General features: G+C 33.5%; 1 protein-coding gene across 2 annotated transcripts in view; it reads left to right on the top strand.

Annotated features, from left to right (window-relative positions):
• Positions 1-1,281: 1,281 nt before the first annotated feature.
• LOC119084010 (1-phosphatidylinositol 4,5-bisphosphate phosphodiesterase epsilon-1-like) overlaps positions 1,282-15,147 on the top strand; it is a 140,947-nt gene continuing 127,081 nt past the window's right edge. The window contains exons 1-2 of one of the 2 annotated variants that reach the window (XM_037193824.1): positions 1,670-1,714; positions 2,478-2,671. The gene's annotated coding sequence lies outside the window, so the exon portion shown is untranslated. Of the gene's footprint in view, positions 2,672-15,147 lie in introns of both variants that reach the window. The other variant, XM_037193823.1, reaches the window with a different exon arrangement.

Below are 15,147 nucleotides of genomic sequence, written 5' to 3' on the forward strand. Positions count from 1 at the left end.
AATCGGTATTCTAACCATAAGCTAGATTTTGAGGTATACAAACTGGATCGGTGACCGGGAAAGAAACAAAGGATTAACTGATCTTTGATTCAATGTCACTAGTTGATCCTTCGTCCCACCCTGGTAGATCATCTACGCTTTCGTTATGGAATGGTTCTGATGCAAAAGATCTTTGAGGCCCGCACATCTCGATAATCATTAGCGATTTTTCCGATAGAGGAACATACATCGAAAGGCGTTGATAGTTTTCTAATTCATTTAGGTCAAGTTCGGGAAACATATAGTTTTTTGAATAAGACTCGAAACCGGTATCCCTTAATCTGAACCTGAATTTCAGGTCAACGTGAGAATATTTGAATCTGGACTGACGTCTGAAAATCAGTAAAAGTTTAGGTAAATCAGGTCTTATTTCAGGTATACCTAAAAAAGGCTTATAGGCACCTCAATTCAGGTCAGGCAAAGGAGTTTCAATTCACATTCAGTTCTAAGTTTCAGGTAATCTAAGTTTCAGGTCGACGTGAGCTCTGTTCCGAACTTTACTTTATAATGCCACCGAATTACAAAATAAATCAACTGAGTTGAAATTGAAATCGAATGTTGTAAATTGTCGTTTACCAATCTAGCGATAAAATTTGGTCATGATATCGATTATCATGTTTTATAACATCGACATTAGATAACAAACATACAGTAAGTTCGCGCTCATTATTATATTTATCTCTGCATTCGCGCTGGTGTATGTCTCAGTAATCATCTCTTTGAAACGAAGTTTAATTATTTACAATTATCATCCGTATTACACTACACCGTGTGCCTATATTGTACGAAATGCCGTACGATTTCAATACGTCTTATCAATGTAAGATTACCAAATTAAAATCGAACCATCCCGTTGTGTGCTTTAATTATTCACATAATGTTATGTGTTGTACTGTATAAACATCCATGTGTTCATTTGGTTCTTCATATCATACGGGTTTCGGTTCGTAATTTTGAGATCTCTTTGGGCTCCGTGCTCCGTGTTGTGTGTTTCATTGTCAGTGTGTATAAGGGCGTATGTAGTCATCGTACAAGTCGCAGATAATCTCTGGTGTAGCATGGCTATTACCTAAATGATATTTGAAGATATTTCGTTGTTGGTCTTCCTCGTTCCGACGATACACAGCCCGTAATTCCATGATAAACAACATTTTCCTCATCATACATTTATATTAAACATCGTTTATCTATACGGATCGTTTTGTGTGTATATTATACACACGTTTATGTAGCAGCCGAGAACAGAAAGTAAACCGAACAATCATTCAACATGAAAAGTGGAGTGAAAGAAGAAAAGCAAAATAATGAACAAAAAATCGATTGCACATGCGTCGAATTTTCGCTGTGAAAATGATTTTTTTTTGGTTTAAATTCAGTTTTGTATAAATGTTTTGGTTGCTGGTTGAGAGGGGAGAAAATCTAAAAGTTATCAGTATTGCACTGAGATGGACAGTCTGCACGTGCACGTCCATCGAAAAGGTGTTTCATAAAAATATATAAAATTGTTGTTCATCAATTTCCTGGAAAAATTGTACCAAATAAATAAATATTTTGGCAACGTTCAATGGAACATTTAAAATTTGATCGAAAGTTATACTCAGTAATATAAAGAAAAAATATTTTTTTTGTTGAACTAAAATAAAATAAAAATAAAAAAAATCTGCAGCCACATAAGGTATTCTACCTACACCCGATATTTCATTCCATTTTATCTATCTTCTTCAAAGAATTGAAATAAATGTTTCCGATTTTCTATCACTGCGAGAGAAAAAAGATTGGAAAATTTATTCAACATTTCAATAACCAACGTGTTCGATTATTATTTACAATGAAAACAGAAAATCTAACTTAAACTTAAACGAAAACGAAAAAAAATTCAAATGCAAATCGCGTTCATATAAATATACCCACTACGTATAGCGAAAGCATTCGTCGAAACGTGTATGTGGGTAGAAGAGAGAATAAATGTCTTCAATTCAATTGAGCTGAAGAGAGTAGAATCGGGTGAAGAAAAACCAAAAAACGAATTGGGAAAAACTCACAAAATCTGACTACAAAACCGTGAGCAGAGAAAAAAGCTTTGCTTTTAACGGCAAAGCAGAAAAAGTTCCATCGTTTACATGGGAACTTTGTCGGTTTTTATTTCCAGATTCAGTTGGTCTTGAGTTTTTCTTTGGAACGTTACAAATCCGGTGGCAGTGGCATTCAAGTTTTTTCATTTTATTGGGGAATATAATATAATCATCAGATATAAAGTATACTTAGTAAAGCAAAAGAAAATAATCTCACATTGAATCACACAAAATTTATTTTAATTGAATATTCTGTGTTTATGTTTATCAGAATTTTCTTATTTTGATTGCTTGGCTTGATTATGATACTCATTTCATCGAAATTGAATTGAATTAATTGAAAATAATAATAATTAAGCACACCAGTCGCTGTTGATATTGTGAGCTGAGGTTTATTGGAAATATAATTGGAAATATTTAAAAATTGGTCAAACTGAAATTAAATTCGAACGAGAAAAAAAAGTGTTAAAGGACTATATAGTGACTATAAGTATCAGTGTTATGCAGACAATTTGAAATGACCGTTTATGGAATTGAGCAAACATTCACCAGAAATTCAGGTAATTTAAACTTTTTAAATTTGTATTAAATTTTCCATAAAAATTTTCGCTCGTCATTCATTGTATTGTTAAAACTATAAAATTCGTAACATGAAAAACCCCATACATCTAATTTCCAAATGAATATCCATTGTGTTCTGTACTGTATATATTATGTTCTGAACTCCTCATCAACGATGATACTGAATTCATTTCTGTGAATTTTTATTTTATTCTCCGTTTCTTTTTTTGTATGTGGGTAGCAGACTTAATATTACATAAGCTCTTTAGACAATGGAAATGGTTTCGAACACACAACTTGATGGAAGGTTTACATATAAAATCGAAAACGTTGTCGTTCTCCTTTTTTTGCGTGTTCTATTGTACAGATTATCATGAGACTTGCTTCTTGCACAAGAAGTACTTACATGAAGTGTATTTAGCATTTACTTACAATACAAAAGGATTGTAGAATTTATTTTATTTTTATGCATTGTTCATGATGTACCGTTCTGTTTGGTGGATTTATTGTAGCGAGATGTAAATTTTTAGGGAAAAAAATCCGTTTCACATTTCTGCTTCAAATTATTCGCATAATTGTTGTGAGTGCAGATTTTGTGGCATGTGAATTTAAAAAATTCTTTTTTTTTATGAAAAATGTGTCATTTCATATCAGTTTGGGGAAGAGCAGCCATCAACAAAAAAGGCAGAACCGAATGTTCTTTTATTTGTTGAATGGAATAAAATATAATGCTATTCACAAACATGAACAAAACGCAACAAATCAGACAACATGATGGATTTCGTTTTTATTTGCTGTTAGGAATGTTTGTTGATTTTTTTAGGGTAAATTTTACTCGTGGAAATTTCGTTTCGTTCGATGGATGTTTGTTAAGAAAAAATTTTTGTGACCTTGGCAGGGCTGCTAGTGATCAAAAATTTAAAAACAAATCCGAATAATTTCATCAAATTTTTAAAAAAATATTCGGAATCTTTTAGAATGATTCGGAGTTGTTTTTAGAATTCGGAGTTTTTTTTTATAAATTACCAAAAAGAGAATTAAAATTCCCATAAATAAGCTATGAACCTTATTATCGAGTTTTTTTTGTGCCCAAATATCACCATCACTTTCAGAAAAACCATAAAAAAATCTCCATCGACGATTGACCTCAATAGAAACAAAGTTTTTTTGAAGGATCAGCTCAGATATAGTGAAACGGTTTTTCTGAGTCCTCATAACAATACTCTTTTTTGGGTACCTTTACCTTTAAATTTGAAAACATTCTATGGGGAAGGATCACCTTAGATATCGTGAAACGGTTTTTCAGTGTTACATTGCTCACATGTATACTCATTTTTTGGATACCCTTTTGGGCAATTGAATTAATTTTGTTTAACGAATCCTTCTTAGAATCCTCATAAAATTATGAAATCTATCCCTTCATTTGTTTAATCTATCTTCATTTGTTTTACAATTGACGTTCGGAAAGGTCAAATTCATGACATCACACCTACTGACTACAAACCATACAAAATTCGATTTGCTTGCGCCTTTTTAAGGCGATTGAGTTAATTTTGCGAGATCGGAACTGTTCCGAGCCGAATTTACAATTCGCCTCATCGTTTAATATTCGATGGAAAATCTACTACTTCATTTGATTTATCATAGATTTTCGCTATTTAAGACTGAATTTGGCATAGATTAGTTATTGGTAATATCGTCGTTGGCAACACTGATGATGAGTAGATTTTACTAAAAATTTTATATTTCGTTAGAGCCGATCCTTAAGATTCAATACTAGGACTCTTTACAGAAAATTTTCTTGATATTCTAGCAGAATCGCAGCTCAATTTTACCTCTACATCTTCTTTAAATTTCTTTTCGTGCAATAATTTCAACCAAAAATCTTTAACTGAGAACGAAATGTTGCATACTGTGTCATCGTTCGAGTCTATTTTTTTCTACTCTCAATCTGAACTAGTAAGGAATTTCCATTCTTTTTATTATTAATTATTGTTGTCATTCCGTTGTACCGACAAAATTCAGATTCTGAAAATTATTTAGAAATTTTGAACACATCCAAGCGCCCGAAGAACATTCTTCCCATTAATATGCTAGCGATAACATTGAAATTTTATATCTTTTTAGTATTTCCAATTTTATTTTCTTCGTTTTTTTACAAATTCCGAATCATAAATCTCAATATAAAAATGTATACAGCTGGAAACAGGCAAAGATTTCCCTCAAGACAACGTTGTTGTAATAGGATAGTTGCCTTTGTGACGGGATTTCTGTGCGTAGAAAAATGAAAATTTGTTGGTATAATTAGAGGTGTGCGCCGATCTTAAAATAATCGGCGGCGGTGCGCCGACTGGTAAGGGATCGGCGGTGGCGCGCCGAGAGAAATTTATAGTCGGCGGCGGTGCGCCGATCGGCGCGCCGATAAATTTACAAAAAATCTAAATTTTCGAAAATAATGCAAAAACATTTGAAAAAGCGTGCGCAATCCTTTTTACGAACACTGAATTCTTACTATCTTGCGATCTGAAGTATCAACAACTTATACAAGGGGAATCAACCGAGACATATCTCACCATTTATATTTTAAATGTACAATCACTGACCTTTCATTTTAAAAACATCTGATTTAATGAATCCACGAATGATTAGTGAGTTTGCGTAAATGACATATAAGCGAGAAGGCTGCAAAGCGCAACCAGTAAAAAACGATCTTTTCAAAAACAAGTATTTACAATAAATAAAAATCATCAACTCTGTTACGCCCCAAAGTCCCCAAAATGCAACTACCGTTTCTCCGTTGAATTGCAATAGAAATCTTTTGTATTTGGTAATCCATGGAGCGTTGTTCGCCAGAAGCTTTTCTCATTAATGAACAAAATTTCTTAATTAATGTACTTGTTTCGGGACCCATGCAACCTAGTGATTCAAAAGCAATAGGTGTAAATAAAATTTTTTCTTTTAAACGTATGTAATGATTATGCTTGAATCTTTCAGCATCATCTGCAATTGATCCAGATTTTTTGGATGATTGATTTATCTAATTTATCTAATAGTTACATCGCACAAAATCCCGTCCGGTCTTTTACCGTCATCTCTAGAAATGCCCGGAGGTTGTAACAGATTGAGCATGAGAAAAGATTTTATTAACTTCATCATGTCCTGGAATCCATCGTCCGCTTTTTTGCAAGATAAACCGTGTAAGCCATCCTTCATAACCTATAAGCTATAAGTCAACTTACAAGTTGGAAATTTTAAGTCACATCATCATACTAGATGTTCTGCAGGTTTGTTATTCCCAACTTATAATTTATATGTCATTTACGCAAACTCTTTACTATTATCTTTCGATTTATGCAATAACCGTTCCCGTTGTCTTTAGTCCATCTTCTATGTAGGAGTGAGTTCGTAGTAGAAGGTTTTCGCAAATAAGAGATTTAGATAAACTTAAATTTATAAGTAATAAGTGTATTAGCTGAGCAGCATAAAGAAACCTGACTTATAAATTAAGAGAGATAAACATTTGCTCAAACCTTGTACTCAAGCACACACTTTTGTATAGATATTTCAATTTAACTTTATATTACCGCCCATTAAAATGGTTGAAAGCAGTACACGTACAAAATTTCGGCGCGACGAAAATACAATCGGCGGCGGTGGCGGCGTGAGCTATTATTTTTCGGCGGCGGCGCGCTGAAAATTTAGCAAAAAATCGGCGGCGCGCCGGCGTAAAATCGGCGGTGCACACCTCTAGGTATAATACAACGAACACAACGAGAAATGTGTATTTACCAATTAAATTTATATTCATTATTTATAGCGCACAGCTTACGTTTTTTTTATTTTTTAAATTTCTTTCCGATTCTCTCTCTCTCTCTTTCTTATATTTTATTCTTATCCGTTTTCGAATAGGATTTTGAATTTCAAATGAACAATGGAAACGATGGAAATCTGGCTTAAATAACAAGAGAAATTTATTAGGGAAATCAAAAACAAAAACAATGTTCAATCGATAGGTGAGGTCAATATCGGATCAAATAAGCCTTTTGCCATACACGTTCGTGTTTAAAAAAAAAGTTTAATTCTCTGCACCAAACCAACTCTCTGCTCTTTCTATTTGTATCTTGTATCTAGTAGCTATTTCATTTCCTTACGGTAATTAAATGAAATTCCTTGACATTTTCCTGACTTTACCATCTCACTAAAACATTTTCCCAGAACTTCCATTTAAAAGCGTACGTCTAGTGGATTTGTCTCATTACATCGCTCGCTTAAAATACACTTTTGCACAAAGACCATACCATGCATACCTATTGGAAAAGTCAATCAATCAACTTTTTTAATTAAAATTGGATCTGAAAGGTGAATCGACATAATCAAATGCATTCGTTCAATTTGTATCCTGCTCTGAACGACATAAATATCTACCGTTTTATGCACTGATGTTTACAAAGTCAAGACAAAATTCTTTGAACTGTTGCGAAGAATATTTACTAAAAACAACGAAATTAATATTCCCCAGCAAATTTATGAGACGTTCGTTCTTTGAAATGTTACACATGAGAAAAGCGATTTCTTGCTAATTTCTTGACATACTTCTATATGGCTGTGTCGGTATCTCACGCTTTGTTCAGCTTTAATATAAATGTTTGTAGCAGTTCCTATCCAAACAAACTTTCCGTTAAATAACAAGGAGTTGGATTTATATTAGAAAATCATTTTGGATGGATGATACTTCTTTGAATGTCAACCCCCGTAGAATGGATGTTAAATTAACAGAAAATATTGTTACTTTGTCTTAAATACATGCTATGATAATAAGCTTAATAAGATCATGATGGTGTGGGATGTTTTCGAATTTTTCTGTTTTTTTTTTCTCTCTCTCTTCTCTCGTTTTTAAAGTGGACATTTGTTGTTTTTCATGAAAAAATTTGATTATTTTTTTCTGTATTTTATCTCTTTGAAAATGATTTTATGTTGTTTTGAATAGCAAAACTTTAAATTATGTAAAATAAAGCAAATAGGATAAAATGCTGGAAAATTAATTAGAGTGTATAGTTGGTCGTCTTTAATGTGCTACACTTTTTCTCATTTTCGGTTTCACTGTCAATGGTACCATGTCAAGTGAAGAGTTCCCTTTGTTGAAGCATTTTGTTTAAACGTGTAGGCATTGCTTAACAAAACAAGAGAATTGAAAGGAATTTAATGTATATCGCTCATTGAAATTCTTTGGGAAAAAGTTCTATTCCAAAACACGCTTCCGCTGGTTCCTATTACACAATTTTTTTAAAAACAGTGAGATCAGGTCAGTTTTGTCGAACACAGTAGGACCAAGGGAAAAGACATTAGGCTCAATCACCGTAACGTTAGGTTTCATGTCGATGGAAGACAAAATATTTTTGTCATGAATCATACTTGTGTTCCTTCCATATCGAATAACATTAAAGCGAAAGAGACCAACACCAATGGAGTTTTTGTTTTATTTGAAGTGTATTTGCCGCTCAGTCACGCAATTCTCGTCATTGTCGTTTCGCCATCTACTGTTTCCTCTTTCAATTTAACGGGAATTTCATGAATGTGAAATTATAAATTTTAAGACTAGCTGGACGAAACGGAATATTTTTGCTAATGTTTGTGATTTTTACGGATTTTGGCGAATTTTGTAAATTTTCATGTCACACGAATTTTCATGAATTTTCACGAATTTTCACAAATTCATTTCATTCGAGAAAATCGTGAAAATTCGCTATTTCATGATGTAGATCCTGACAAAATAGTTAACCTATCGAATTGTTTCTCAATGTTGCGTGTTGCTGGAAGTTTGACCCGTTGACTGTGACTCCTTTTGATGTATAAGTCTTCAAATCGTCAAAACGAAACAATCCAGAAGGTCTTCGCTGTCGATGTGGGATGACTTGTACATTCATTGGCGAGTCATACGATAAAATTAGCCAGTAAGAGTAGGCAAAAGTGTTTTCATTTAAAATGTGTTGATCTTACTTGAAAAAACATCATGCTGTAGTCCTCACTTATTTTCTTTTTTTATTCGAACTTTAATTTCATTTTCGTATTCTATATTGTAACCAGACGTTAATTGTGTTTCGAAGAAATTATTTTTTGCTCTTCGTGTATTTTTCCGTATTTATTATGTGTTTAAATGTAACGGCTACCCACCAACCAATTCATCATTTTTCCCCCCGGTTTGAGTGTCTTTTCTCTGTCAAAAATGGAAATCTGTTGTTTTATCATTAAATAAAAAGAAATTTTATGATCTGAGCAGACGGAAGGTAATAGAATTTTTTCGCGGATTTTATTAGAGACAAATAAGGTGAAAATGTGATGAGTATACGGTATAGACGGTGGCTATGCCAAATGAAATGTACACAAAAGTTAAAAAAAAATTATTTCGTTTACATTGAGTTAGGCTAGGAATTTTTCATTACGGTCTGAAGCACCCACATTCCCTTTGGTTGTTAAACGCTGATTGCAAAAAGCCACAGCATAATTCTCGGAATAATCATGAATCGAAATAAATGATGTAAAGAATAGCATATCGTACTATTCGCAACCGTTCGACATGATATTCCATTCCACTTTGAAATGGTTTTTGTGGTTCAATTTTATTGTTGAAAATAATGGTGTCACCAGCCTCCCGTGCACCTTACACCTGCGTCCTCCAACGAAATTAAATTTTCGATTCAAAACCATTTTTTAACAAGTCGAATATATTATTATTCTGCTTCAGCACCCGACCCAAAGACCACCAGCCATCAAAAGCAATTCATGCATTTATGTTTGATGAAATATGCAGTTCGAATTCTCTTGAAGCTTAAACCACATCAGTTGAACCGAATGAATTTAATGCAAATCGATTATACGACTAGCAGCATGATTCTGGAAGCGATTAGCAGTAAGAGTCGGTCGTGAATGAAACGCTTTTCGAAGCACTTTTGCTACAGAATTCCTTTTCCATATGCGGGCTCAATAGATGAATGTGGTCTTTGAAAACTAGAATTCTCTGTTCATTTCAACTGGGTGTTTAGTACATAGTACAATCAATTTCAATTGAATTATACTCTCAAACAAGGTAGTTGCAATTGTGCGGCAAGGAATTTTGATTTTCTCATTGAAGCCACCATCAAATTTGTACACTTCAGTTACTGATTTGAGCTAACTTCCAGTAAATATCGGCGTTAACTTGTAGGCTAGAAATGAAGAGCCAATTAAATAAAGTTCTCCGTTTTTCTTTGTACGTCCGCCATTTGTCTTATTGTACTAATCACAAATAGGACAACTTTATAACCTTTTTGCGAACGGCTACATCATCTGTTATTAACAACAACAAGAATAATAAATGAATAGCTCTGGTTAATGTGGTCTTATACAACAAAAATGTTAAATCAAAAGAAGTAATAGATTTTCCATTCCAAACTTGATACTTGAAGCATTCGAAGTAACAGATCCGATAGTTATACTGGCGATATGCTTACCGTCTGTGAAACGTAAATAGAGACAAAAGACTGAAGTTAATTTGAAGACTCGCCAAAAGAATTGTTAGCAGAATATACCATTTTATCATTAATAACGAACAACGAAACGCAATGAACGAAAATTTTGAATAATAAATTATTCACATTTCATTACCAACATTACCAATTACAGGTTTATATTATATGAAAACACTGCCAGTTTGCATTCGTTATTCGATATTGTAAATTTTATAAATAACTGATCCGATTTTTTGTGCATTTTATACGGATACGGTGCATGATTAATTGATTCAATAAACTTTACAGCTTTGATTATTTTAATTAATTAATTTCCTTCTTAAGTCTTGATTTATTTGTAATCTCATTTTTATCTAGCTCAAACAAACCCAGGAATTCTTTAGCGATGAATCAACGTTTTTGTTTAGTATTTTCGCAAAATAAAATCGTAAAACTTTTCCTTTGTATCGGCGGATCGATTTAATAACAGTGCATTGGCAAAGGACTTGCTTCCTTTATCGACATTTTCCTTTGGCTTTGTAACGCATTTTTAATATCTTGACTTTACTACTATGTAGGTTAGTCGGATTTGGTAGATTCCCTTTATTCTCAAGAATGACATAGCCTCTCTTCTGATATCATTTTAATAGCAGGGGTTATTTTGAAGAGAAAGATTCTTGAAACGTTTTCTTTAACGTAAAATGAGTAAGAATCGAAGAGATTACAACTGACTTCCATGGCCTTTAACTTCATAATTAATAATTAACGTTTTGCAAAGCAGAACAGAGACTGAGATTTTATTTGTTTCTTAATCGTTTAAAATTTAAATTTCCAATAATAAGTCGTGCACAGCGTCAAAAAAACGGTTGAACTCATTTCGGATTTCGATTCGTATAGTGTCAAGTAAAAGGTTGCGGATTTCGGTTCGTATAGTGTCAAGTGAAAGGTTGCGTAAAAGTGACGTTAATCCATTTCAACCAGAGAGATGAAATTCATTAAAAATTACATTTCATTTTACGCTCGAATGCCTGTCCTTCGTCGAAAGGAAGGAAGAAAACAAAAAAAAAACGTAATTCGATAAAGATGGAATCGTCAAACCCCTACCCAAACGGTAAAATCTTTGATTATATCGATGTCTTAAATAAAAACAGGAAAAATGTATTTAAGTGTTTGGATATACAACACCGCAAACATAGCACACTCTCCAGCGTTTTCTTCTTTTTTTTCGTTTTTCCTTTTTTTCCATTTATTTTCAACAATCGAACAATGCCTACAACTACCTTAATCTTTCAATTTGTCTGATATCGATCGATTTATTTGTCCAACAAGGGTATAAATAAACAGTGTTCTTATATTTGTTATTCATAATAATAATTGGCATATTTACGACACACAACTAGTGTGTATATATATACGTCATGTATTCTCATAATGCGTCGTAAACCAAAATGTATGAACGAACATTCGATATTTCCGTATCGAATGTTAAAGGAAAGAAATAAACTGAAAATGATGAAATTGACGAAATAACAGAAATGTGCGGAGTGTGTAATGAAATTGGTTTGATACAAATGAAATAAAAGCCGAAACGACAAACGAATGCAATTCAGGGTTACGACATGGATTTTGTGTACAAGCGGATTCGGATACTTGATATTTATATCCATAGGGCATCTCCGAGGCTAGACATTTCTTTCACTCAATAATAATACTGATTAGTTTATAGATTGTTTGTTTGTTCCATATCCGGAATAAAATTTTGCTTGTAAAATACTTTTAGGTGAGATACCCTGTGCGATAAAGTCTTTTGAAGCTATTGTTTTTCCTGGGGTCGAAAATGCCTTTTTACACCACTAGGGAAAATAAGAAAATTGGTTTTTGACATTCCCTGTTGTGTAATAGTTATTTCGAGCGGTACATCATTCTTGGTATCAAATGGGAAGTGATTGACTCGTCGAGTTATATATTCAACCGGTCAAAGCTTTTTTCGGAGTGTGACGATGCTTAACGTGTTCCTATAATAGTATTTTTCATGCGTGCGTTGTGTTTTACCTTATATTCTCTCCTCAATGGCCATGAGAAAAATACATTTTCTTGACGACTGGTCGAATTACATTTCTAGTGATAAAAATGGGGCTCTTTCTCTCCCTTGGGAAAAAAAGAACTTTTCTCATTCGAAATGTCACTTTGTTTACGAAAATGGTATGGCGAATCAATACCCTCTCTAGCAAACAGACTTCCTTATGGCGCTGTCAAAATACCACCTTATTCATTTGTTTGTAGAATCATCCACGGTTGACTAAGTTCTAATTTTAAATGTAAAAAGCAAAGGCGACGTTCTATTTTAACCACCCGAATAAAGGTTGCTAGAGAGAAAAGAAGCAAAACAAAACATGCACGCATGAAAAACGTTGAAACGTTGTGCCCACCATTGGGACAAATTGGATATTCACTCTGTAAACATATAACTATTACATGATTAAGATGACGAAAGAGATGCAAGAGATTTTGTGAGAGTAACCGTATGAAATTCTCTCACAAAATCGTGCATCTCTTTTGCACAAAGTTTTTTATGCGTTTTAGGGCAGAACATATACGTAAATAACTATCACGTCACTCAGAACGTAGACCGGAAGCAAGCACGGCTCAGAGATCAAATCGGCGTTAAAACCGAACGAATTTTGAATTGTTACAATCTACTTTTTGGTGTTACTATGTCATGCCTGACAAGTAGAAAATTCGAATATTTGAATTGAATCTCGACAGACATTTTTCCATACTTGAAAATTGCACATGATTGAGGAATACTTTCCAAATTGCGACCGCAAAATAACGTCGAACCAAATGAAATGTAATCAATTCACATCATCGTTTTCGACAAAAGCAGCAAAACAAAAACTCTCCCGTGTGTTTATACTCGGTCATTTCCATTGAAAATGAAAACCGAAAAACATCAAATTTCAGTCTATTTATTCGTTTAATGCGAATGATTAAATCTTCGCTAACCGCTCTGTACACTATGCGGGGATGTACAATTGTACATCTCTACAATAGACATAGACGAATAGGCGATTATGTGGGTCATGAAACCATACCAGAAAAATAAATAAATTACCGAAGAGAATTACTGGGTTTTGAATTTCATCATTAAATTTTAGAAATGAAATTTGTTTATACGTGAAAATCAATAAATTTATTATTCATGTTTGATGCGCCTAATATTAAGTTACAATTGTTTACCATATTATATCCTGATATGGGTGAAAAAAATAGGCCGAAATAGGCTGGGTTGTATCCAGTGTTTTCACTGTTTTGTTCAGGCTCTAAGTATATATCGTGCGAATTTCAAATTCCACTTCCAATTTTATTTCATTTTATTGTTTCGATATGGAAATGAAATGTTCATCACAGTCGAAAAATGGGAAATATTTTGAATGTAAATATCAAAAGGTTAATTGTATCCATGGATAAAAGGTAGAGATATAATGTGGAAAATTGTATTTTTTGTGATATTTTTCGTCTATTTTATTTTTTGTCCCCACTGATTTGCGTTTGTTCGTTTGTTGGGTAAAAAAAAAACGAACATTTCTTTACCCTCGCCATCTCACCAAAATATAATTGAAATGGAATTATTGAAATTATAAATGATAATAGCTTTATGTTGTCGCGACAGCACGTGCTATACATTTGGAAAATTATTCATTTTCTGGAACTCAAATTATGGTATCATGTATGCTCGTCCAACTAATGAATACACGTGACACACGGAAAAAGGCCGTTTTATTATAACAGCAGTGTTTCTTGCGTCAGAAAGAACATTCTGATGGATTATGAATCATGATTATTATGAACATGCCAGATTATGTACATATTTAGGAGCTCTAGGTCAAACGCAATGACAAAGAGAACACTCTACGGGTTACTTCACTATTATTGAGCGATGTGCTGCGTAACTAACGTTTTTAAATAGTCTTGGAGTCCATGCAAAGCGTTGTATGTAACTCGGTGATAAATCCTTTTTTTAAAGACACGTTGTATTGTCATCAAGTAGCAATCACACATCCAAAATGCCTAATAGCTTATTCCATAATATATGCGTAATAGATGTGAAAATTATCAACCCGAGGCGAAGCCGAAAATAACTACTAATCGGATTTAAGCTTAAAAGATTAAGCCACTCAGTAACTCAGCAATTTAACTGCGTATGTTTGAAATCTAAGCGTAGATAAATTTGTTTTAATTTAATGAAGTCGAGGGTAGAGCCTTCACACGATTTACAGGAAAAATACTAATCTTAGAGACTCCTAAAATTTTAATAGTTTTTCGTAGATCGACAAAATTGAAGGGGATCATCGGGCATCAGGTATTAATCGTATGGCAGATACTACATTTTCATTCACTTCATTAAATTAATTCACTAAATTTCTAAGTCCAAGTTCTTAAGCCACTCAACGGCCTCCACCGTCACTAAATTTAAATCGCTCAAATCACCTGAGAATCGTTGAAGATGACAATCACTCAAGATGTGATTCATCGTTTGAACAGTCACATTATCACAGTCACAGAACGGTGAGTCAACGAAATTCCACCGATGTAGTTGTTGTTTGCAGCAGCCATGTCCACATCGGAATCGGTTCAACATCCTCCATTCGCGTCTCTCCAAATCGTATCCATCCAACTTTTCGTTCGGGTTTTCGATCAAAGATTTGTTCGAAAAGTTGGTGCTTTCCGTCCAATATGGTTTCCAAGCATCTTTTATGTTGAAATCTCGCGCTTGGATAACATGATCATTCCATATTGGAGTACGCGAAGTGAGCCTTTTCGGTGGTAGATTTTCCAATTCGACAACGATCGGAAGTGTATAGTTTCAGGTATTTGAATTGTTAGACCGTCGGACTCACCACAAATATGTTGAATTTGAAATATATTTTTTTAAAATTAGATTACCGATGACATAGACTTAAAAAAAAATCAATCGAATCAATCCAAAT

The sequence above is a fragment of the Bradysia coprophila genome, unplaced genomic scaffold (assembly GCF_014529535.1).
Source record: "Bradysia coprophila strain Holo2 unplaced genomic scaffold, BU_Bcop_v1 contig_732, whole genome shotgun sequence".
NCBI lineage: Eukaryota > Metazoa > Arthropoda > Insecta > Diptera > Sciaridae > Bradysia > Bradysia coprophila.